Source organism: Cherax quadricarinatus, unplaced genomic scaffold (assembly GCF_038502225.1).
Source record: "Cherax quadricarinatus isolate ZL_2023a unplaced genomic scaffold, ASM3850222v1 Contig196, whole genome shotgun sequence".
NCBI lineage: Eukaryota > Metazoa > Arthropoda > Malacostraca > Decapoda > Parastacidae > Cherax > Cherax quadricarinatus.
In genome coordinates this window covers 162,501-187,672 of record NW_027195222.1, presented here as the reverse complement: position 1 = coordinate 187,672, position 25,172 = coordinate 162,501, and the positions used below count along the sequence as shown (strand labels likewise).

At 41.6% G+C, this 25,172-nt stretch overlaps 1 long non-coding RNA gene across 2 annotated transcripts in view; it reads right to left on the bottom strand.

Moving 5' to 3' along the window:
* Positions 1 to 4,644: 4,644 nt before the first annotated feature.
* LOC128688072 (uncharacterized) overlaps positions 4,645 to 25,172 on the bottom strand; it is a 41,906-nt gene continuing 21,378 nt past the window's right edge. For both annotated transcript variants that reach the window (XR_011391095.1, XR_011391096.1), the window contains exons 2-3: positions 20,851 to 21,059; positions 4,645 to 4,833 (exon numbers count right to left, since the gene is read on the bottom strand). This is a non-coding gene — a long non-coding RNA (uncharacterized lncRNA). The remainder of the gene's footprint in view (positions 4,834 to 20,850; positions 21,060 to 25,172) is intronic.

Genomic DNA, 25,172 nt, shown 5'->3' with positions numbered 1-25,172 from the left:
GTGGACCAGGCTTCCAGCCTCTCCATATCCTCTTGTAGGCTTACCTGATCCTCGTCCTTCTTTCTTATTAGCTTCCCATCACCAGCGAATAAGGACACTTCTGAATCTTTCCCTTCCGTCATGTCATTCACAAATGTAAGAAACAGCACTGGACCTAGGATTGATCCTTTTGGAACCCCATTCGACACATGCACCACTCTGATAACTCGTCACATACCAGCACAATTGTTTTCTTTCTCTAAGGTATTTCCTGATCCATTTGAACCAGTACTTTCCATGCCATTCCTGCCTGCTCCTCTAGCTTTTCAACCAGTGGTATTGTACTGTGTAGAAAAGCTTCTTACAGAAGATGCAGTCTACCCACCCTTCGCTCTCTCTCTCACCTTACTTATGTCACATTGTGTTACAACCCAAGTAGGCTTGTGACGCAGGATTTCCCTTTGCTGAAAACGTGCTGGTTTACATATATGAGCCCATTCCTTTCTAGGTGTTCCACCACTCTTCTGATAATCTTGTCCGTAACTTAACATACCTTATATATGTCAGCAACACTGGCTAGTAGTTTAGTGAAGCCTTTCTGCCTCCTTTCTTAAAAATCGCAAGTACGTTTGCTGTCTTCAACACCTCAGGCAGCTGCCCTGTTTCGACAGATTTGTTGAAGATTTTTGTTAGTGGCTCCAACAGTGCATCTTCTTCCTCTCTCAGGACCCAAAGATATCTTGTCCCTCTGCCTTCGAGATATTTAGTTTTCAAACACTTTCTTCACCTCCTACTCAGTTGTGTGCATTATGTTCATCGTTTGCTGGTGCAGTCTACCACCTCAGTTTGTCGGAAGATTCTCTGTCTCCACTGTGAATTCGTCCCTAAATCGTGAGCTGAGCTACTCACGTACTTCCTCGTTGTTCCTTGTGAGCTTCCCTCCTTCGTTGCTTAGACTAATTTACTGGTCCTTGGTTGCTGTTTTCCTCCTGTTGTGGCTGAATAACAACTTTTAGTCAGATTTGGCTTTTGATGCTGTGTCATTCTTGTACTAATGCTGGGTCTCTCTCTTCATTCATGCATATTCATTTCTATCTCTTTGGCTCAGTTCCTGCTTTCTCGAGTCCTTTGCCTTCTATACATTTTCCATGCTCTATTACACTTGGCGTTGGCTTCTGCACACCTCCGGTAATCCATGGTTTCACACTAGTTCTGCCAATGTTTCTGTTGCCCCATGGCATGAACTGCTTCACAATTTCCTTGCGCTCTGTGGTCACATGTTCCATAATTTCGTTTGCTGTTTTCCCCTCTAGCTCTCTTACCCACTGCACTTCATTCGGAAATTGCCTCATACCTGTGTAGTCCCCTTTTTTATGTTTGGTTTATCCCGTTCTTCTCGTACTGCTTCACTCTCCATTGTTAATTCTACTACTAATTCAAAACTGTGGACCACGTGATCACCAGCGCCTATGGGCCTTTCGTGTGTGAAATTCCCTGTTTCTGAATTGTTCATCATCTCTCTTTCTCTTTAGTTGTGTCCCTAACATGTTGGTACATGAAGTTTTCTAGTATCACCTCAAACATCTTGGAGCACCACGTCTATTCTTCCCCTTTTTACTGCAGATTTTCACAATCTCCTTATGGTTGTAATAAAGTTGGTGGTAGAATTACCGACAATATGTAAAGTAAAAGAACACAAGTGCAACTAATGTGACATTTTATCGTGGCAACGTTTCACTCTCCAAGAGCTTTGTCAAGCCGTTACAAACAGTACATGGAACAGAGGGTATATATAGGCTCAGAGTGAGGTGCAATACTAGTGGTAGTAGTAGTAATACAATATGTTAGACCAATTAACTTGCACATGAGTAAAGGATATAAAAGCTATTACTTGGGAAACATAAAAATTGGTAAGACAAATATTTCTATTGGAGGCGGGATAGAGAAGGCCTGTTTCAATGTTCATTCTCTGTAATGTGCTTGTGTAGTATTAACAGGAGAGACTATGTGATGGCAGGGTTTACTGTTTTCAGGAGGATTTTTGCTAAGACTTCAGAGATGGTGAAGCTGCCTTTGTTTTGTTTAATTGTATTAGAAACAGCTATTAGTGAAGATTCAAGGCACTTGCGTCTGCAGAAATTAGTTTCTTTGATCACTAGTTGGGCGTCCCTGAACTTCATTAGATGATTGGTGGAATTTCGGTGTTGTAAACAGGCGTTGTTCAAGTTATAGTTCCTACATGCATAAATGTGTTCATTGAGGCGGGTGTCGAGGTTTCTTCCTGTTTCACCTACATAAATCTTGTCACAGCCTCCACAGGGTATAGTGTAAACCCCTGCGTTGACTGGTTCGTGGTGCTTGGATTTTATTCTGGTTAGATCCTTTATTGAAGTGCTGGAAGCGATGGCGACTCTGGTGTTAGCTTGTGAAAGTACTATTGAAACGTTCAGTGCAACCTGGCTGTTGGGAAGAATTATAACTTTGTTGGGAGTGGTGTTGGTGCGTGGAGAATTAATGATATGAAGAGCTCTTTTCTTGCAGTCTTTGATGAAAAAGGAAGGAATATGTAAATCTGTGAAGGTTCGGTGAATGTATGTACATTCCTCGTCAAGAAACTCAGGACTACAAATTCGGTATGCTCTTAGGAAAAATCCGATGATGATGCCTCTTTTGGTCTTAGTATCTTGACTGGAATAGAAGTGTGTGAGATCATTTTTATTGGTAGGTTTCCGATAAACTTGAAATCTTAGGCTGTTTTCTACTTTGTGAATGAGGACGTCGAGGAAAGGTAGCTTGTCATTGGACTCTTCTTCTAGTATAAACTTGATCGCCGGTTCAACTGCGTTGAGCCTTGCATGAAGATTCCGTACATCAAAACGTTTGGGATTTATTACGAGGACGTCGTCCACGTAACGTAACCAAGTGAAGGGATTATGTTGGCGGAGTTCTTGCAGAACATCTTTCCTGCCTTCTGGGGACCATCAGCCCCGTTCATCGTAAACATTCAGGCGACCTTCTCAACTGCATCAGAAACCTCTCCATCCGTATCAAGAAACTAAGCAGTTTGGACGTGACTTCCCTCTTCACAAAAGTACCTACCACTAAAGCCATCGAGATTCTACGACGTAAAGTCAATCAGGACCTTAATCTTCCTCTACCTCCCTGAGATTTTGTTGACTTGATTGAACTCTGTGTTAATTTCAACTGTTTTTCTTTCAATAACAGGCTCTACAAACAAACCTACGGCATGGGAATGGGGTCCCCCATTAGTGCCGTCTTAGCCAACTTGTACATGGAACACCTAGAGTCCGAACACTTCGCCAACATCATCCCTTCAAGCGTCACTTGGTTACGTTACGTGGACGACGTCCTCGTAATAACTTCCAAACGTTTTGATGTACGGAATCTACAGGCAAGGCTCAACGCAGTTGAACCGGCGATCCAGTTGACACTAGAAGAAGAGTCCAATGACAAGCTACCTTTCCTCGACGTCCTCATTCACAAAGTAGACAACAGCCTAAAATTTCAAGTTTATCGGAAACCTACCAATGATAAAGGATATAACCAGAACAAAATCCAAGCACCACGAACCAGTCAACGCAGGGGTTTACACTATACCCTGTGGAGGCTGTGACAAGATTTATGTAGGTGAAACAGCAAGAAACCTCGACACCCGCCTCAGTGAGCACATTTATGCATGTAGGAACGATAACTTGAACAACGCCTGTGTACAACACCGAAATTCCACCAATCATCTCATGAAGTTCAGGGACGCCCAACTAGTGTTCAAAGAAACTAATTTCTGCAGACGCAAGTGCCTTGAATCTTCACTAATAGCTGTTTCTAATACAATTAAACAAAACAAAGGCAGCTTCACCATCTCTGAAGTCTTAGCAAAAATCCTCCTGAAAACAGTAAACCCTGCCATCACATAGTCTCTCCTGTTAATACTACACAAGCACATTACAGAGAATGAATATTGAAACAGGCTTTCTCTATCCCGCCTCCAATAGAAATATTTGTCTTACCAATTTTTATGTTTCCCAAGAAATAGCTTCTATATCCATTACTCATGTGCAAGTTAATTGTTCTAACATATCGTATTACTACTACTACCACTAGTATTGCACCTCACTCTGAGCCTATATATACCCTCTGTGTCCATGTACTGTTTGTAACTGCTTGACAAAGCTCCTGGAGAGCGAAACGTTGCCACGATAAAATGTCACATTAGTTGCACTTGTGTCCTTTTACTCCTTATGGTTGAAATCCTCAATGATGAGTAACTTTGCCTTGCTCATATGGGCCCTTCTGCCCACCTCACCTGGTGTGTCCACCATCGCTCTGTTGCTCTCACCTCATTCTTATCTTGGCCTCCTGCTGTTCGGTGGCAGGTTGTACATCACTGCTATCATTATTTCTGAACCCCCAGTTTGATGTGGTCCTACTATGTAGTCGTCCACTACGCCTCTAACTAGCCCTCCCATCTCCTCAAAACTCCATTGGTTTTTGATGAGCAGTGCAAATCCCCCTCCCCCTCTGTTCCCCTGTGTATGTGTGTGTGTGTGTGTGTGTGTGTGTGTGTGTGTGTGTGTGTGTGTGTGTGTGTGTGAGTGAGGAGTTGGCATTTGTTATATTCACTGATCTAATGGTACTCACTGCTAGAAACCGTTGCTACCGTAGAAGCCGATGCATCAATAGTTGTCTCAGTTCCTGAGGATGTTGGGATAAAACTTTGAGCCAGATAAAAATTGAAGTTGGGTTGTGAGACACAGCTGGAGGATATGTTGACCATCTCACATACTCTCCAGGACCCCCCAAGAGCCTTGATTCCGAACCCAACACACTGCCATTCTGAAAGTATTAAATTTAGACAACATACAGAATATATCTCGTGAAACGAAGCAGCCTCTGTTTGAAACAAACTATATCCACCGATTCAGAAGCGTGTCAGTATCTGCACTCTCGCCACGATTTTCTCTTATACGTTTAAAGATAAAAACAAAACAAAAAAACAAAAACAAATTTTATTTCTTTGGAAGATTACATTGAGATTATGAAATTACAATAATGAGTTGCAGAGCAAAGAGTCATTATCATGCCTAGGTATTATGGGCAGACTTAATTTAATGGCTTAATGACTACTTAATACTAAAGAAATTGATCATAGTTTGTTTAAGTTGTACATCTGTTTTTATTTATAGTCGACAGCAATTCACTCAAATTACAACAGTTGCAATAATAAATATTGAAATTATATGATGGGAATATAACATTGTGAGTTGTTAAAAGTAGTTTGCAGTATGAGAATGTTACAATTGGGTGTAAGGCAGTATTGTTTTGGGTAGGTATTTATTCTACAATGTAGGATTAATAATCTATGAACTTTGGGAGTCTAAATTTGAAGTTTTAAGATTTAGGTAATTGGGAGATTTTTTGGTAAAGTTAAATATTGAGTATTGAGTATTTAGTTTAAGGTGAGTAAGTGGCTTAAATTGGTGTTCAGACCTGGTTACTTTAGTATTTACTGATAATGAATTCCAAATTTTGGGGCTCTTTATGTGCATAGAGGTTTTTACACAGTGAGATATGGACACGGGGTACATCAAAACAGTGGTATTGATCAATAACAACACCGCACTAGCCAAGGAGCCGAACTCATGCTGCTTTGGCCCGTCTCAATGATCAATACCAATCGTTTCGTGGGTACAATAATACTGCTTGTTGAGCTAGTACACAAACAGGGAGTAGAATGAAATTAGCTCAGGGACGTAAACACCACAGTATGTCCTTGGCTGGATGCACCATTGTTAAGGATTGTGTGGTCTAGTGGTCTAAGGGGTCATGTGTTTTCGCTCACCATGAGACGGGCCAAAGCAGCATGGGTTCGGCTAGTGCAGTGTTGTTATTCGCCAGCCTCAACGAAAATTCATGACGCATTAATCCACTGGACCATACAATCCTTAAGAGTAGCGCATCCATCGGAACTGGATGTTGTATTCACTATCCAAGGACATACGATGGTGTCGATGACTCTAGGCTAATTTTATTCTAGTCTCTGTTTGGTGTACGAGTACAACGAGCAGCATTTTATATTATTGTGCCTACGAACGAGTGGTATTGTGATCAATAACAACACTGCGACTAGCCAAGGACTCGAACCCATGCTGCTTTGGCCTGCCTCATGGTGGGCGAAAACTCATGACGCCTTAATCCATGACGCCTTAAGTCACAAGAAGATGAAATGCATTCTTCTGTTGCCATGTAGGTGCCGCACTTTTAGGAATGGTAAAAAATGCACGTCCCACCTGTTATACATATATATATATATATATATATATATATATATATATATATATATATATATATATATATATATATATATATATATATATATATATATATGTACAAACACTGTTCTCTGGCTGACGGAGACTCGAACCTACGAACCTTTGAACAAGGTATGCAGTGCTATACCATTCACACACCACACTGAACAATCCCTTAGCATGCAGCTTGCGCTACACGTTGATCCAAGGCAGCCAGCTTTCAGGGAGAAGGCTTACAGCTTTTCATCTCATCCCCTGCATGCATCAGCCTTACTAGAGATTTTAACAATGCAAGGAATTCACAAGAGCAGGCGAAATATACACAAACACTGATCTCTGGCTGAAGAAGACTCGAACCTACGATCCTTGGAATAAGGTACGCAATGCTGTAAGCCCTCTCCCTGAAAGCTGGCTGCCTTGGATCAAACGTCTAGCGCAAGCTGGATGCCAAGGTATTGGTCCAGTGTGGTGAGAATGGTACAGCACTGCGTACCTTGTTCCAAGGGATTTGGTAGAGCTGAAAGCGGGTGGTTAATGATAAACGCCTTCGAAGGCTTCTTACTTTATTTGTAAATGTCGTGGTGGGTACACAGGCTTGTGAGCTGTGCCCATGGCCCAGGGGGCCATCCCACGAGAGGGAGAAAGCTAGTACGCCTTGTGTCTTCCTGCTAGGCCGCTGTGTGAGTGAGAGCGTGTGGGACCAGCTTCCCACAGGCTTGGACAGGCCCAAAGAGCAGCACTTTAGTGCCGCGAAATATGAACTGAGCTGGCAGACAGCATGGGCTGTCTGTACAGACAGTACAGGCTGTCTACGTATGCTCGGCCACCTGCCATATGGTCGTCCCGACCATGTCTGGCGGTAAAAAAAAACTCAATCTCTCTCTCTCTCTCTCTCTCTCTCTCTCTCTCTTTTAGGAACAGGGCACAGAATACAAAATAAAATCTTATATATACATATGGACATGGAAAAAAAAAATTCCTACAGGGAAGGAAAAAAAAATATGTGGGGTGTGCTAAACATCGTGATCAAAGGCAGTGAGCGTCGAAGGGCATCACTGCACGCCTTCCTGCGTCTGGACACATACTGCAACACAGGAGACATCGCTGCAGCTGAGCTGTGACGTAACAGGGTAGTCTCCTCTAGAACGGTGAAGCAGTAATCGTAGGAGTTGCTGCAGGTTTTCACTCAACCTGGGGCATGACATGCTGGTGCCCTCGAGTGAGGCATCGTCAAAACTCGGCAACTGGGCAGGACTCCTGGCAAGCGACTCAGGAGGACACTTCTCGACTGGTACTATCGCTGGGCTGTCACTGCCGGCGAGCGTGGAGTGAGTCATGGCAGAGACGACTGGGTGAAACATTTGGAAGTCGTAACATCATACACCAGACTGCAGTGAGCGAGCTAGCAGTCGAAGTGACATCTCTTCGTGCAGGCTGCTCACTGAAGCTTGTGACACGAGGCTGACACAGCTCCTGCCGACAGGGCTAACTGCGGCTTGACGAGTGTTATTCTCTCGGCAGTTGGAGTTATAGCAGAGGTTGGTCTAAGCATCCCCAGACTTGTTTCTCTACATATAACTGCATTCTGAAGGTCTGGAGGTGAAGTGAAACAAATATCGATGGGAATCGTAGCAGGTACGATTCTGCAGAACATCTATGCGCGAAGAGCATAAGAGTTTTCTGTACAAGGGGCTCATACTCTCAGGGATGACTAATATCAGCTGTCAAATGTGCTGGTCACACCGGGTGACTTAGCACAGTGGTGCTACTCAGGTCTGGCTCAGACCTCACTGGACACACGGAAGCTACACACACCCACAGTACATGCAGTATAACATGGCTTAAACTAGCAAATGATGCTTTTCTGTGCACAAAACTGACACTAAGCCCTACTCTAACATGTGAGAACACTGACCGAGAGGAATTAATTAACACACAACATATCTTCTCTCAATCTCGACAATACTGAAATAATTACTAGAAACACTCGATGTGACATGTGTGATGTCAGGCGGGACGTCGCGAGGTGACGTCAGCAGCACTGTGACATCAGCAGACATCTCGAGGTGATGTCAGGCAGACATCGTGACGTCATGAAGTCGGGCAGCATCGTCGGTGACGTCAATGTGATGTGGGCAGCAGACCACAGCATGTGGCCTGGGACATCTGGCTTGGTAACCCACGTGGCTTGTAGATCCACGTGACCTCGCCCACACCCCACGTGGCATCGTGATCCACGTGGTGTCGTGATCTATGTGGCATGCTGATCCACGTGGCTTGCTGATCTACATGGCTTGCTGATCTACGTGGCTTGCTGATCCACGTGGCCTGCAGATCCACGTGGCTTCGAGTGGCCTCAGGCACTCGGATAAACAGCTCTGGCGACCATTTCACACGGAAAACAGCAGAAAACACAGCAGAGGGAGTGAGTAGTGGTGAGTGTATGGTAGTGTGGTGGCGAGGAGCGTGGGTGAGTGTACGGCGAGGGAGCATCTGGCCACTTCCTCCTCCTCCCACCCACAAACACAAGGAGACACACTGGATGCAGAAATCACCACAAAACTCACCTCTGGCTTGCTGAAACAGCTGTGCTGAGCTGAACAACAACAGCAACATACAAGTAACGCTGAACACGTGACTTGAGGAAACAGCATGGGACGCTGTAGCGTGGGGTCACTGGGACGCCACTTACAATTCTCGAAGAAATTCGGCAAATTTCGGCTGAATCCTGCTTGTACCTGTGTCTGGATGCTGAAACGTGCAGACACGACATCAGGATAACTCGTTGAGAGACGGATGCTTCTTGCATGGGGTGATGAAGTGAAGATGACTTCATCCCTTCCTCTCTCCGAGCAAACAACTGCTGCGACCACCGCTTCCCACCATTAATAACGAAATTATTTGGTACGATGAAAGCGGGTGCGTGAATGATACCTCTTCCCGAGGCTTCTTACTTTATTTGTAAAGTAGTGGTGATACACAGGTTTGTGTGTTGTGCCCATGGCCCGGGTAGGCCATGCCACGAGAGGGAGAAAGCTAGTAGGCCTTGTGTCTTCCTGCTAGGTCGCTGAGTGAGAGCATGTGGGACCAGCTTCCCACAGACTTGAACAGGCCCAGAGGGCAGCACTTTAGTGGCGTGAAATATGAATTGAGCTGGCAGACAGCATGGGCTGCCTGTGCAGACAGTACAGGCTGTCTACACGTAGGTTCGAGTCTCCTTCAGCCAGAGATCAGAGTTTGTGTATATTTCGCCTGCTCTTGCGAATTCCTTATATATATATATATATATATATATATATATATATATATATATATATATATATATATATATATATATATATATATATATATATATATATATATTAAACATGTGGGATGTACATTTTTGACCATCCCAAAAATTCGGCACCCACATGGCAACAAAAGAGTGCAACTCGTCTTCTTGTGACTTATTTCGCCCGGAAATCTGTCATTTGTCAGTCCATGAAAGACAATGCTACAACATGGAAATAAATGGTATAAAATAACGATACAATGGAAATATAAACACTTAAGCAGTATAATGTGATCCTTTATTGACAACGTTTCGCCCACGTACTGGACTTCATCAAGTCACAAACAGATGTACCTGGGTGAGAGGTACATTAGTATTTATAGGATAAGAATGCTGGGATCAGGTGGAAAATGCTGCATGTGACAATCTTCCGAGTAGGGTGATAGAGTCTAGAACCTTGGGTAGCTTTAAAAAGAGATTGGATAAGTATATGGGTAGACCTTCTACTATGTGGGATAGCTATGAAGAAGTTTCTTGGCAAGGGGTTCAGTGATGTTTTGGAAGCCGTTGTTCTGGTTGAAGTTTTTGGATATACAGATAAGTGATGATTCCAGAATTTTTCAGTATTGAGTGTTGTCTTCTCTGGCGATAAGTCTTGCGTTTCTGTAGTTGATTAAATGGTTGTGTGAATTTCGGTGTCGAACACAGGCATTCCTTGGATCGTCAGATCTGCCTGCATACTGGTGTTCTGAAATGCGTGTTTGGAGGTCTCTTGATGTTTCGCAGACATATAATTTGCTGCAGTCATTACAAGGGATTGTGTATACCCTTGCAGAGGATTGAAGTTTCAATCCTTTGCAGGGGTATACAGACAGACCAGGTGAAGTCAAGTACAGTTGAGGAAGAGCAAACCGAGAGATCGATGCAAGAGAAAGAATGAGTACGAGGATCAAAAGAGGTGGGAACACCCGCATTTAAAACATGGAGGGGGAGAGAAGTGAGAAAATTCTCTAACTGAATGCCACGGAAGTGACAGTGAGACCCCCCGGAGGAAATGGTGGACATTAAAATCGCCAAGTAACAGAAGTGATGGCGGTATAGAAGAAACCAGAAATGCAACATCTGTGATAGATAATGCCCGAGAAGGAGAGAAATGCAAAGAACAGATTGTATACCACTTATTCAAATGGATATGGGCTGCAGTGTAATGCAGCAAATTATGAACAAAGAGCTGAGGGTTTGCAATACCAGTGCGTATAAGAAGTGTGCTTTCATTAAAGGATCCATCGGGAAAAGGATCCGATAAGTATAACAAATTATAGCCAGAGATGGGATAGATAACAGTGGACCATAATTTGGGTTCTTGTAAACAAACACAATCAAGGAAATACTTTGAGAGCAATACCTGGAGCTCACCCCGGTTACCTCTGAGACCGCGGAGAAAGATACAAAAAATCTGAAGGTAGAGGTATCTACGGACTAGTAGGGTTAGAAAAGTCTACAGTGGAGGCAGCAGAAAGCTTTTAAGCAGCGGAGGACTAGGACGCTGCGAAGATAGGAGTTGTGGAGATGGAGAAGAGTGAAGAGGAGGAACAGGAGGTGGATCAGTGTCCTTCAATGGTCTCCTCAATACAGTCTGAGATAGCTTCAAGTGTTTCAGAGGACAAAGACGTTGTATGTGCTACAATACTGGAGATGGAAGGAGGGTGCATAAAGATCGGGGTGACGATGGACTGTACCAAAGTAGGGGGGAACGAAATGGTAGAAGTAACTGGGGAAGAAGCTTGGGAGGGGACATGAGAGGAAGCGACCTGGAAGGGGGCAGAAGACGAAGAAACTTGGGAGGGGACAGGGAAAGAAGGTACTGTACGAGAAGGAGGACGAACCTCTACACTCGTAACAGATCCAGCTAGACAAGATTCTAATGCTCTGTTTATTCATGTGAGAGATTTTAGCCATCAAATTGATTTCCAAAAGTTATATAAATCAGGTTCATAACCGAGAGAAATATAACAGAATCAAGTGTCATAAAAAATAGTTTTAAAATAATATGAATATTTTATTTGGATTATACAAATTGGATTTATTTACATTTTAATAAAATTTTGGAATAAATTATGACACATTAGACAAGTAAAAATCTTAAAACTTGGGTAGAACGTATGGTGTGTTTGACTGGTCCTTGACTACCTACCTACATTATAGCAAAATCGTCAGGTGTTGTGAGTTGACCACGAGATGTAAACTTGTCCTTATCTGCCTTTCTGTTGGTCTTTTATTTTTGTAGTGCCGAATAAGTAAAATTAGTCAATTTGCATGAACTTGTTTAAAATTAAGTTCTTTCTTTAAATTTCTCTTATACGTTCAAAGATACATGATTTTCATTTATGTTAATATAAAAATTAATAATTTTGTACCAAAAGGACCTTAGAAAATTTACCTAACCTTATTATAACAAGCGCAATTTAATTGAGTCTAATCCAAATAAATATATTAGTTAAGTTTATATTAACTTAATAATAAACAAAAACAATGAATTATATTTTTTTTTCGTTAGGATCAGAATGATTTTTGCGAAATTACTGCATACACAAATTTTCGCTTACCGTCTTCCGCAAGAAGAACGTTGCTAATTAAGTCAAAATCGCGTTTTACGTATTCGGAACGACATATTTAAGTTTTATAACTGTATCGAGATTTTTAAATACATCTTTGATATTAAAATTCGTAAGTAGAGAAGGCATATGAACCAAGTTTTCATGGTAAAGGAATATATGTTGGTTCTCCCTTACCAGGAAAACTTGGTTGATAAGCCTTCTCTTCTTAAGAATTTTAATGTCAAAGTTGTATTTAAAATTCGTGATACAGTAAAAAGAACTTTTGATTAAAAATTCCCCCAGAAATACTGATGGTTGTGGCTAGAAGAGTTTTGAAAAATATAAGATAAAGATTAATTACGATTAAACTGGTAAAAGTCTTAAACTATGATTAAATCAACATAAATATCGCATTAGAACTGGAGAAGATTCTAATGCTCTGTTTATGTATGTGAAAGATTTTAACCATCCAATTTATTTTTAAAAAGCAGAGAAGGTTGTATCTAGCAGATCTAGATCTAGAGGAATATAACAGAATTAAGTATCAGCAATTTTTTTTTTTTTTTTGAAAATAATATGAATATTGCTTTTGGGTTATACAGATTGGATTCATTTATAATTAATAAGATTTGGGAAGAATTTAGGTTACATTAGAGAAGTTAAATTCTTAATGTTTGGGTAGCATATAATGTGTGTTTCACGGATCCTTGACTACCTACCAATATTATCATAAAAAGTCAAGTGTTGTAAGGTAACTGTGAGGTGTAGTCTCGTTTCTTATATATCTTCCTGTTGCTCATGATTCAAGAAATCGTAATGACACGATTGCAAACAAACCATGGTGAGGGCGGGGATTTGAACCCGAGGTGAGTCGTAAAACTTCAGGCCGAGTTTTACGACTCACACACCGCGGGTTCAATCCCTGCCCGTACCGTGGTTTGTCTTCCTTTTTATTTTTTTATTTTTACTGTCAGCATAGTTGCTGATCCCCTGTATATATTGTGTAGCATAGCTGAAAATCATAGTTAGTACCATCCATATGTATTATATAGACGACCCTTTGCTAGACTTAGCGGCTAACATGTGACGTCACACAGTGCCGCTTGTGGGCGGGAGTCACCTTGTCCCTTTCTCAGTTCCAGTTTAGGCATAGGTGAGACAGGTAGGCTGGGCTATACTCCCCTCACGACTCTCAATATAAGTGATATCTACCAAGTGTGTTTATCTTCAACCATCAAATCTCCAAAGAACCTTCCCAACAAATGGTGATGATGTGAGGAATCACGAAAGTACTTGGAATTTTACTCTTTTTTTCATAGTGATTGCTCTGCATATTGTGATATCACCTGTTTACTGTTTACTGCGATAAGCGGGGAATCGAACCCGGCACATTTAGCCCGGCTCCTGGGAACCAAGCTAACCTCCCAAGCCGGGCTAAATGTTCGATTCCTGTCCGGTGGCAGTATTGTATTTGCTAGATGCGAGATAGAAGGTCACCTGAATGTTTGAAGTGGACCTCGCTGAATGGACTTCTTAAGTCACAAGCTTGGCATCCCTTTTTGGACATATGGAGTCCACAATACAAATTACCTGGATGCTGTAGAGGATAAACAAAATACAGATGTAGTAAACACAGTCTTTGCAAAATCTTTCGACAAGTGTGACCATGGTGTAATAGCACACAAAATGCGTGATAAAGGAATAACGGAAAAAGTTAGTAGATTGATCTACAATTTCCTGACAAATAGAACACAAAGAGTAATAGTAAACAGAGTAAAGTTCCAGGCAGCCATGGTAAAAAGCTATGTTCCACAAGGCACAGTACTCGCTCCCGTTCTATTCCTTACCCTCATTTCTGTCATAGACAGAGATGTAAGTCATACCTCCGTGTGTTCCATTGCGGATGACACCCGGATTACCATGGCAGTGACCTCCATCAAAGACACCGCGAGACTCCAAGCGGACATCAACCAAATCTTCTAATGGACAACTCAAAACAATATGAAATTCAACGAGGAGAAATTTCAACTACTCAGATATGGGAAACTTGAGGAAATTAAAAATGTATCAGGGTATACGACAAATTCTAACCATACAATAGAGCGGAAAAGTAATGTGAAGGACCTGGAAGTGATAATGTCAGAACACCTCGCCTTCAAAGACCACAACAATGCATCTACCTCATCTGCTAGGAAAATGATGGGATGGATAATAAGAACCTTCAAAACTAGGGACGCCAAGCCCATGATGATTCTCTTCAAATCGCTTGTGCTGTCTAGGCTGGAATACTGCTGTACACAAACGGCCCGTTCAAGGCTGGCGAAAACACAGACCTGGACATCACAGACCTGACAAGGAACTTTCACGGCACATATAAGCACGATAAGGCACCTAAATTACTGGAAACGGTTGAAGGACCTTGATCTGTATTCCCTGGAATGCAGGCGAGAGAGATGCATGATAATATACACTTGGAAGGTCCTGGAGGGATTGGTATCAAACCTGCACACGAAAGCAAAAGACTTGGCAGGAGATGCAGCATTTCCCCGATGAAAAGCAGGGGTGTCACGAGTATATTAAGAGACAACACAATAAGTGTCCGGGGACCAAGACTGCTCAACTGCCTCCCAGCCTACATAAGGGGAATTACCAATAGACCCCTGACTGTCTAAAGAAGGCACTGGACAGGCACCTAAAGTCAGTTCCTGACCAACCGGGCTGTGGTTCATACGTCAGCTTACGTGCGGCCAGTAATAACAGCCTGGTTGATCAGATCCTTATCCACCGTGAGGCTTGGTCTCAGACCGAGCCGCGGGGGTGTTGACCGCAGAAACCCTCTCCAGGTAAACTCTAGGTAAACCTTGTCAAATACCTCTCAGAGCTACTAGGCGCTGTCAGCGTGGCCCACCCCAAATACTCAGGTGACCTCCCTCGCATTTCGATCCTGAATGTTAAAATGAAAGCATGGCTTCCTGCACTGGCACAGTCCTCTTTACCAACGTTCCTACTGATACTGCAATAAATATTCTGAGACAGAAGATCACCGATAACCACGACCTCCCGTTACATCTGCATTTCATCAGTTTAGTGGATCTCTGTGTTAAGTTTAACCTCTTCATATATGAGGACATCTGTTACAAACAAAACTTTGGGATGGCAATGGGTAGCCTGCTCAGTGCTGTACCCACCAACCTCTTGATGGAGAACCTAGAGACCGAAAAATTCAGTTCCCTTATTCTCAATACCATGTGCCCGTGCAGTGCGCTTGAAACGTGCTGCGTGGGGCCATTATGGATATAATCGGACCGCAGATCATCTGCATTTTAAAAGTCGCTTACCCGACATACGCGACGCTAAACGCAAGAAAACGTTTCTACCATTACCTCGACTTTCCCTATGTGTGCGGTTTGGAAGAAGGTACGGAAGTTGTGTGGCAAGTACCCTCTGGACCCAGCTCCCGTTTTGCGGGTTGCTGGTGTTAGTGTTGTGGAACCTCTTGAAGTTGCCATGGAAATCGGGAGTATCTTGTCCGTGTCTCCCAATGGCTTCACGTCTGTCCCTCTTTTCTCGCTTCTACGTCTGCCAGGGAGCAATCGCCCATGTATTTCTCTACTAACGGGATGGAGCTAGAATCCACGCTTTCCGCTTGCCGGTAATCGGCAGCTGAGCCTGATATTCATCTGCGTATGCTACAACATCTGCATTCTACAGCCCTTACAGTCCTTTTGCGTCTTTTCAATCTTATTTGGACGCAAGGGGTTCTCCCTCTACAATGGAAATCTGCCATGGTACTACCACTTCGCAAGCCATTCACTTTGGGGCTTGATACCTCTCACTATCTTCCCATTGCTCTGATCAGTATAGTCTGCAAAGTGATGGAACGATTGGTGAACAGATGTCTGATTTGGTATTTGGAAACTTGCGATAATCTTTCTTCTCACCAATGTGGCTTTCACAAGGGCCACTCTGCTTTGGATCGTTTGCTCCACTTGCGAATTGTCTTTGCTAATAAACACTCCGTCCTGGCAGTGTTTTTATGATCTCGAGAAGGCATATGACACCAATTGGAGGTATAATATCTTAGCCTAGGCTCACTCCTTAGGCCTCCGTGTAGGCGCTTCGCTTTCCTCAGAATTGGTTCAGGATAAGGGAGTCCCACAGGGTTGTGTCCTTAGCACTATCCCTTTTCTCTTGGCAATAAATGACCTACCGTCCGTTCATCTATCACAAGTTTGGTCATCGCATTTTGCGGATGACTTCACTATAGCTTACCCAGACGCTAACTGTCGCCTCTCTACAGGATGCGATTGACCGTGTTTACCATTGGTCGCCTTCTCTTGCATTTAAATTTTCTTGTGCGAGAACCCATTTTATTACTTTCACTAGACGTCCTCTTGGCCAGACATTTCATTGTATTTACAAGGCTCACGTATACCGGAATGTGATACGGTCAAGTTTCTTGGCCTATTCAATCGCCAGTTGACAGGGAAATTTCACATTTCCTCTTTGAATGCAGTCTGTCATGGTCGGCTGAACCTCCTTAAAATTCTTGCGCATTGCTCATGGGGGGCAGATCGCCGGACTCTCCTTTGTTTGCATTTTGCGCTAGTCTTGTAGAAGCTGGATTATCGCAACCAAGTCTATTCTGCATCATCTCCTGCAACTTTTTCAAAGCTAGATCCCCTTCATCGTCAAGGTTTGCGTTTATACCTTAGTGCCTTTCGTTCATCCCCTATTGAAAGCCTCTGTGAAGAGGCTCATGATTTTCGTGTTCTTTCTACGGATAGATGGGTCTCAGACGTTAGTAAAAGACCATTATTTGATCGGTGCCCCTGCTTCCTCAGTCTGTTTTTTCTTCATCACTCACTCCGGTCTTTACTCCAGTTGCCTCTCATGTATGTTCATGTAGTGTCTGCCTTTTCCCTTCCCCCTTGGGATGTTCCGACGGTTCGTGTCTGTTCTCCCCTACTGCCGTGTGCTAAAGCTCTCATACCTACGGCTGCTTCTCACTCTCTTTTTCTTGATCACTACCGGTCGCATACTCGTGCCGTTGTTGCTTTTACAGATGGCTCTAAATCTTCTGACAGTGTTGGGTTCGCGGCAGTGTTCCCTGACGATGTTGCCCGGAGTCATTTGTTAGACTCAGCTAGTATTTTTACCGCCGAGTTGTGTACCATCCTCATAACTCTTCTCCTTATTACATGTATGTCTCTTTCGGCGTTAGTGATCATTTCGGATTCCCACTGCACTTTACAAGCCATTTATTCTATCAATTGCAGTTGCTTTAACCCCTTCCATTTTACCAAATGCCTCATGTGCCTTCATAACACTCAGAAGTGACTTTTCCTCACTCCTACAAAATGTTTTACTTCCATGCCCAGTGCACAGAATAAAAGCCTCAATATCTTCAGCAATATTTAACAGTTCTTCAAAATATTCCCTCCATCTTTCCGATACCTCTAACTCTCCATCTAATAACTGTCCTCTTCTATTTTTAACTGTCAAATCAATTCGTTTCCTAGGCTTTCTCAGCATATTAATCTCCAGTAAAATTTGTTGATAGCATCTCACCCACTCTCTCATTTGCTCTCCTTTTACATTCGTTCACCACACTCTTAACCTCAAATCTTATCTGTCCATATACTCTTCCCTTCTTGTACCATTTCAACTTTGTAAAAACCTTTCATATACTAACACTTTCTCTCTTTACATCATCATTCCACCAATCGCTCTTCTTCCCTTCTGCACCCACTTTCCTGTAACCACAAACTTCTGCTGAACACTCTAACACTAAATTTTTAAATTTACTCTATACCTTTCAAACCTCATTACCTATATTCTTACTAGCCCATCTTTATTCCATTAGTTTCTTTTTATATTTTGCCCTAACTGCCTCCGCTTTTAGCTTAAAAACCTTCATCTCTCTTTCATCTGCTGATGCCATTCTTCGTGCATCCCATTTTCCTTTTACTCTTTCTGTAGCTACAACTAAAGTATGATTTGATATATCTGTGGCCCCTCTATAAGCATGCACATTCTGAACTCTACTCACCAGCCTTTTATCTAATATGCATAGTCCAACAAACTACTGTCATTATGCCTACATCATATCTTCTATACTTATTTATCACTTTTTTAATATGTATTACCTATTACCAAACACCTTTCTTCCCAAAGTTCAGTCAAAGGTCCTCCATTTTCATTTACACTTGGCACCCCACTTACCCTTACCTACCACACCGTCTATAACCGTTTTTCCGGCTTTAGCATTCGGATCCCCTATTTTAATTACCCTCTCACTTAGTTCAAAACTTCCTAAACACTTGACTCAAGAAATCCTAATAGCACGATTGCAAACAAGCCATACCACGGGAGGGGATAGAAACCGCGATCAGAGAGTCTGGAGTTTTTTTTCCTAAACACTTATTTAACTTTTCTCAAAATCTCTCTTCTCTACACTCTCTCTTCTCCAAGTGCAAAAACACTTATTATAACTCACTTTAGGCATCTGATCCTTATTTTAATCCACTTAATTCTAGAATTATACATTTATATTGCCTCTTCTCCTTCCATAACAGATCCTTTAATATTATTGCTACCCATTCTTTAGCTCTTACTCTCAGATGCTGCTGACTTAATCAGTTTTTTTTCTCATCCTTGAAACTCCCCTATTCGCTTCATCTTTGTTTCGGTTCAAGCTAGGACATCCAACTTCTTTTCATTCACAACATTGGCAATCATCTCTTTCTTATCAACAACATTCAAACATCCCAATCTCATAAAGTTTTTCTTATTTTTAGTAACTTATACAGGAAAAAGGGTAACTAGCAAATTGTTCATGGCATGTTAACCGCTTCTTAGTAGGAAAGATTTTTGCCACATCCTCGTGGAGATGGAAGGGACTAGATTAGAACAAAAACTATTTAAATAATAGAAAACAATTCAGATTTTTGTGTATATATACTCGTGTGCCAAAGTGGTAGAAGTAGCAAGACGCACCTGTTTTCGTGTGTGTTTATTAGACAGAAAGTAAGGAACACCAGCAATCTTACCATTGTGTAAAACAACGACAGGTTTCCGTTTAAGACGCATTTGGAAGGGCGGTAGTACCTCCCTGAATGGTTCCTGCCTACCAACTTACCACCACAGGATGGTAGTACCTCCCTGGGTGGTTGCTGTCTATCAACCTAATACCACAGGATGGTAGTACGTCTCTGAGTGGTTGCTGTCTACCATCCTACTATCACAGGATGGTAGTACCTCCCTGGGTGGTTGCTGTCTACCATCCTACTACCACAGGATGGTAGTACCTCCCAGAGTGGTTGCTGTCTACCATCCTTCTACCACAAGATGGTAGTACCTCCCTGGATGGTTGTCTACCAACCTACTACCACAAGATGGTAGTACCTCCCTGAGTGGTTGCTCTCTACCATCCTTCTACCACAAGATGGTAGTACCTCCCTGGATGGTTGTTGTCTACAACCTACTACCACAAGATGGTAGTACCTCCCTGAGTGGTTGCTCTCTACCATCCTTCTACCACAAGATGGTAGTACCTCCCTGGATGGTTGTCTACCAACCTACTACCACAAGATGGTAGTACCTCCCTGAGTGGTTGCTCTCTACCATCCTTCTACCACAAGATGGTAGTACCTCCCTGGATGGTTGTTGTCCACCAACCTACCACCACAGGATGGTAGTACCTCCCTAGGTGATTGCTGTCTACCATCCTTGTACCACAGGATGGTAGTACCTCCCTGGATGGCTGTTGTCCACCAGCCTACTACCACAGGATGGTAGTACCTCCCTGGATGGTTGTTGTCTACCAACCTACTACCACAGGATGGTAGTACCTCTTGCTCTCTACCATCCTTGTACCACAGGATGGTAGTACCTCCCTAAGTGGTTGCTGTCTACCATCCTTGTACCACAGGATGGTAGTACCTCTCTGGATGGTTGTTGTCTATCATCCTTGTACCACAGGATGGTAGTACTTCTCTGGATGGTTGTTGTCTACCAACCAATAATAAAATTGGTAAGTTTACAGTATACTGTTCAGGAAACGTAGTGTAAAATTTAATTCTTTTTTTTAGAATAAATTATTTGGGTGATTCCACTTAGATAAGACGTTTTTGGAGGTAGAATAGATCTAACAGTCTGGGTACGATTTCTAACAGCCGGGAATCCATACTGTGTCTACCATACTTTAGCAGCTGCGTATCGTTTGTTTATTTTAATTTTCCATCTTTGATTCAGTTTAAATTTTATTCATGTTTCTACTTCAGTTATTATCTCAATATATAAATAATTACGTATTTTTTCCATCTTTACCTATAGTTACTACTTATTTATATGAGTTATCTGGAACTTCTACAAAGTGTCATATTAGTAATACTATCTTATCTTATCTTATACATCTACTCACTTTCTTTCACTTAGAGTGATAATGGTCCTATATACTTCGAAATGTGTTCTAAAAATTTATTTTCATTCAGATATTTTAATTCTTCTTGCTTCAAGGATCAGGTTTCAAAAAGCACGAGGGACTATACTAAATTTTGTAGCATCAGATATAAATTAGAAATAGAATTTAATCAGAAAATAGATAAGGCTTCATTCATTTTAGGAAAAAATATATATTTTAATCAAGCAGGAATAAGGAAAGTATCACCTGGAGTGCAGATCAGAGCACAGGAGACAACGGAGAACACTGTGGTACTCTTGAAAACTGTACCACAGCTTTGATTTTCCGCGTAGAGTTGGTAAACTGTTGACGAAGTGTTGGTAAACTCTTGCGAGATTCCTACCTCCAATAACAACATCAGCAGCCACAGTAACTTCAGCATCATCTTTCTGGTGACTCCTCCAGACCTATGCATCCTACAGGAGGCAAGAAATATCATCTAAGCTTAACAGAAAACATGCATGCTTTATCTTTCAAAGAAAAAGTATTAGTATAAAAGTTTCTTTCAATATGCTCCTTCACTGCAACACAAACATAATTAGTTTTGTAAGAAATTATATGGGTGAATTTCACAAGCACACAGTCTGGAATGTTAAGACCCACATATCTGGAGAGAACTCTGACACATCTAAAACAGTTATTAACGTACTGATACAGATGTATCTTGGAGGGATGTGGCACTTAAGTAACAATGTGGCACTTAAGTAACAATGTGGCACTTAAGTAACAATGTGGCACTGTCCCTCCTTCACTCCCCTCCGTCTCAGATGCCCAATTTAACTTCGCGAACTTAGATTAGGAACATATTGTTCCTGAATGTTTATTATGAAAATTTAAGCCAGTTAAACTTGGTTTATTTAGGTGACTATACATGAAAGATGATTGAATGAAGCTATGTGACTTGTTTCATGTAATTTATTGAGTCTATGAAGTTTTCCTATATAATTGTGAAATTATTAATAATTTTACAAATAATTAAAAATATGAATTACGAAGTCCCAATACAAAAAAACAGGTAATATATCTTACCAAATTATCGTCTTGGTGTCATATCCTAATGCCTCCCTACAGGATAGTAATTAATATTGGCCAATAACTAGCTATCTTACCTGCTATGTGAGTTGTAATACACATTAGGAGACGTACATTGATTATACATATGACATTCAATGTAAAATCTCCAGTAACACCTGTTTTTCATTCAAATCACCCTTATTTTATTTTGATAGTTTCACTATATACCTGGACCCTTCCTGATACACGTTATATTCACTTATTTCATGGTCATCAATATTTGCCGATACTCTTTCTCTCGCCCTCGATGACCTGTGATTCAATCCTCCAACACTCAATGTTTATGTTCTATCATATTTTCCGAGGCCCCAAAGGTTTATCTTATACACACACGCATCTATTTAAATTTTGAGATAAGTCCAAGTGTGTAATAAATTTTCCTTGTAAGAATATTAATTTCCTCTAAATTACACTGATTACATTTTACTTAATTAACTAAATACAATAAATAAGGAAGTTGTTGAGAATTTAGGTTCTCATGTGACTTAATGCCTTTCAAAAGTCGCGGTAAAGATACACTCCTACACTACTTTATATAAACTCTGTTATTCCTTTAAGTTATTACACAAATTACTCGAAAAATAATAAAAAAATTCCACAAATTTGGTGCATTTTACATTTATGCACATAATGATCAAAAATTATTTGTTAATATGAGAGAATATGTAAAACTTAACAGTAAACTTGTTTAAAAATCAATGATCTCTGAGTATTCTTGCATCGGTTACGTGGTTACTTTGCTTCTTCTATTTCCCGTATTTTCCTAGTCCAGATAATAACTGTAATAAAATAATCAAACTATGATCTAAGCTTTGGTCTCGACCGGATAAAAGATGATATCACAAGAAGTGACGTCATTTGTTCTCTGGAGGTTGGCAATCAATGTGTTTCATGCCTAATTTTATAATTCTGTTTCCTTTCTGGTCCTGAATCATAATTATAAAGACTTGTACATTGCTTTTGATGCAATGTTAGTCTCGTATTGCCTCCGGGCCTCTCTCCTTAACCCTGTATATTAGTTTCTGGTTCTTCTGCTCAACTCCTTTTTTCTTGAATCCTTTGCCTTCTGTACTCTCTCTCTCCTCTAGCACACTTGCCTTTGTCCTCTTTACGTCTCCAGTTAAACCATGAGCTCATTCAGGTCTTACCATTTTTTCTGTTACCCTTTGGTATGAACTTCTCGTCTGCCTCCCTGCACTTAGTGGTCACTCGTCCCATCATTTCATTTACTGTCTTTCCCTCTAGTTCTGTTTCCTACTGTATTTCATGCAAGAAACTCCTTATTCCTATGTAGTCGCCTTTTTTGAAGTTTAGTTATCCCGTCATTCTCGTGTTGCTGCATTCACCACTGTTAACTCTACATTGTATTCAAAATTCAGGGCGTCGTGTTCGCTAGTGCCAAGGGGTCTTTCGTTTGTGATATCCCCTATGTCTGAACTGTTCAAGGTGAATATGAGATCCAGCCTTCCTGCAACATCCTCTTCTCTCTCTGTCTCTCTCTCTCTCTCTCTCTCTCTCTCTCTCTCTCTCTCTCTCTCTCTCTCTCTCTCTCTCTCTCTCTCTCTCTCTCTCTCTCTCTCTCTCTCTCTCTCTCTCTCTCTCTCTCTCCCTCTCTCTCTCTCTCTCTCTCTCTCTCTCTCTCTCTCTCTCTCTCTCACTCTCTCTCTCTCTCTCTCTCTCTCTCTCTCTCTCTCTCTCTCTCTCTCTCTCTCTCTCTCTCTCTCACTCTCTCTCTCTCTTTCTCTCTCAGTACGCTGAGGTCAGTGGTTACCTGCGGTCATACCTGCCTAAGCTCTTGGGAGTTAGCGTGGGCTGTTTCCAAGCATCATGGCTTGTGGCAGCCGCTTTAAGTGGCAAGTGGGTCACAGTTCAGGAAGAAGGAAGATAAAGAGGGTTAATAAAGAATATGTGAAGGTAGGAAATAGATTCTCTGTTCTCCAAGACGAGTGTACTTAAGTGGTTAGTGAGGTTAAAGGTACCTCTGACTCCCCTGTTAATCAAGGTATGAATATGCTGATTGTGAGAGACTCTCAGGTAAGATATATGGACCGTGCTTTTTGTAACAGAGACAGAAAGGTCAGACAGAGAGTGTGCCTCCCAGGAGCTGGTGTTGGTGACATAGTCAGCAGGTTGGATAATATTATGTCAGGTAATGGGAACAAGCCCATTATCTGTCTTAGTGCTGGGGGTAATGACATTGGGAAGGGCAGGAGACAGGAGCTGCTGGATAAGTACAGGTCAGTCATAGAAGTAGTTAGGTCTAAGGGAGGGATCCCAGTCATATGTAGCATCTTGCCTAGAAAGGGAGTGGGCAATGAATGGATGTCTAGGGCAATTGGTATAAATTGCTGGCTAGACAGGTACTGCAAGGAACTTGCAATCCCATTCATTGTTAACTGGGACCTATTCTTTGGCAAACGTGATATGTATGCAAGGGATGGGGTTCATCTCTCTGGGGATGGAGTGGTTGCATTAGCCAATTCGATTGAGAGGGTAATTGATGACTTGTCTAAGAATTTCAAATGACAGATAATAGATTTATGGGTGTTTATGGGAAACAATCAGGATGCAGTATAAGGGTTAAAAACAGGAGTTATTACCGGGATACCTCAGGGATATGTTTAAAATACAATATTCAAAATAAAGTTGCTAGTAATGGCAAATCAATTGATCAACAAACAAAGAGAGATAGCAGAGGGCAACAAGTGACTAGCTCCCTTAAGGTTTATTATACAAATAGTAGGGGTCTGAGAAATAAGATGGATGAGCTAAGATTACCTTCAAGTGTAGGTAATATACATATTATTTGGTATAACAGAGATCTGGTTCAACCTGAAAGATAGAAATATGCCTTGTGAATGCAACATACAGGGTTATAAACTATTCCACAGTGATAGGGTCAACAGGAAGGGTGAAGTGGCGATGTATGTCAGAGAAACTTTAAATTGTTGTCTTAAACATGATAAGAGATTAGAAACATCGAACACAGAACTTGTTTGGCTACAGTTTCTCCTGGGTCGTGACAAATTAATTTTGGGTGTGATTTATTGGCCCACAAACCTTGATAGGGAGTGCAGTAAGCTGTTATGGGACGAAATTCATAAGGCATCTAGATATGAAAATGTTGTGATAATGGGAGATTTTAACTTTAGACAAATTGATTGAAACAATATAACAGGAAATCTTGAGTCTAGTGACTTTCTTGATACAGGTGTTGTTCACAATTTACATAAACGACATAGATGAGGGAATAAATAGCGACATAAGCAAATTTGCTGATGACACCAAAATAGGCCTTCCAATTCATTCTGATGAGGACACTAGAGCACTCCATGATGATTTGAATAGACTGATTCATTGGTCGGAGAAGTGGCAGATGCAGTTTAATATAGACAAATGCAAAGTTCTAAATGTTGGAAGGGAAAATAACCATGCGACACATAAACTAAATAATG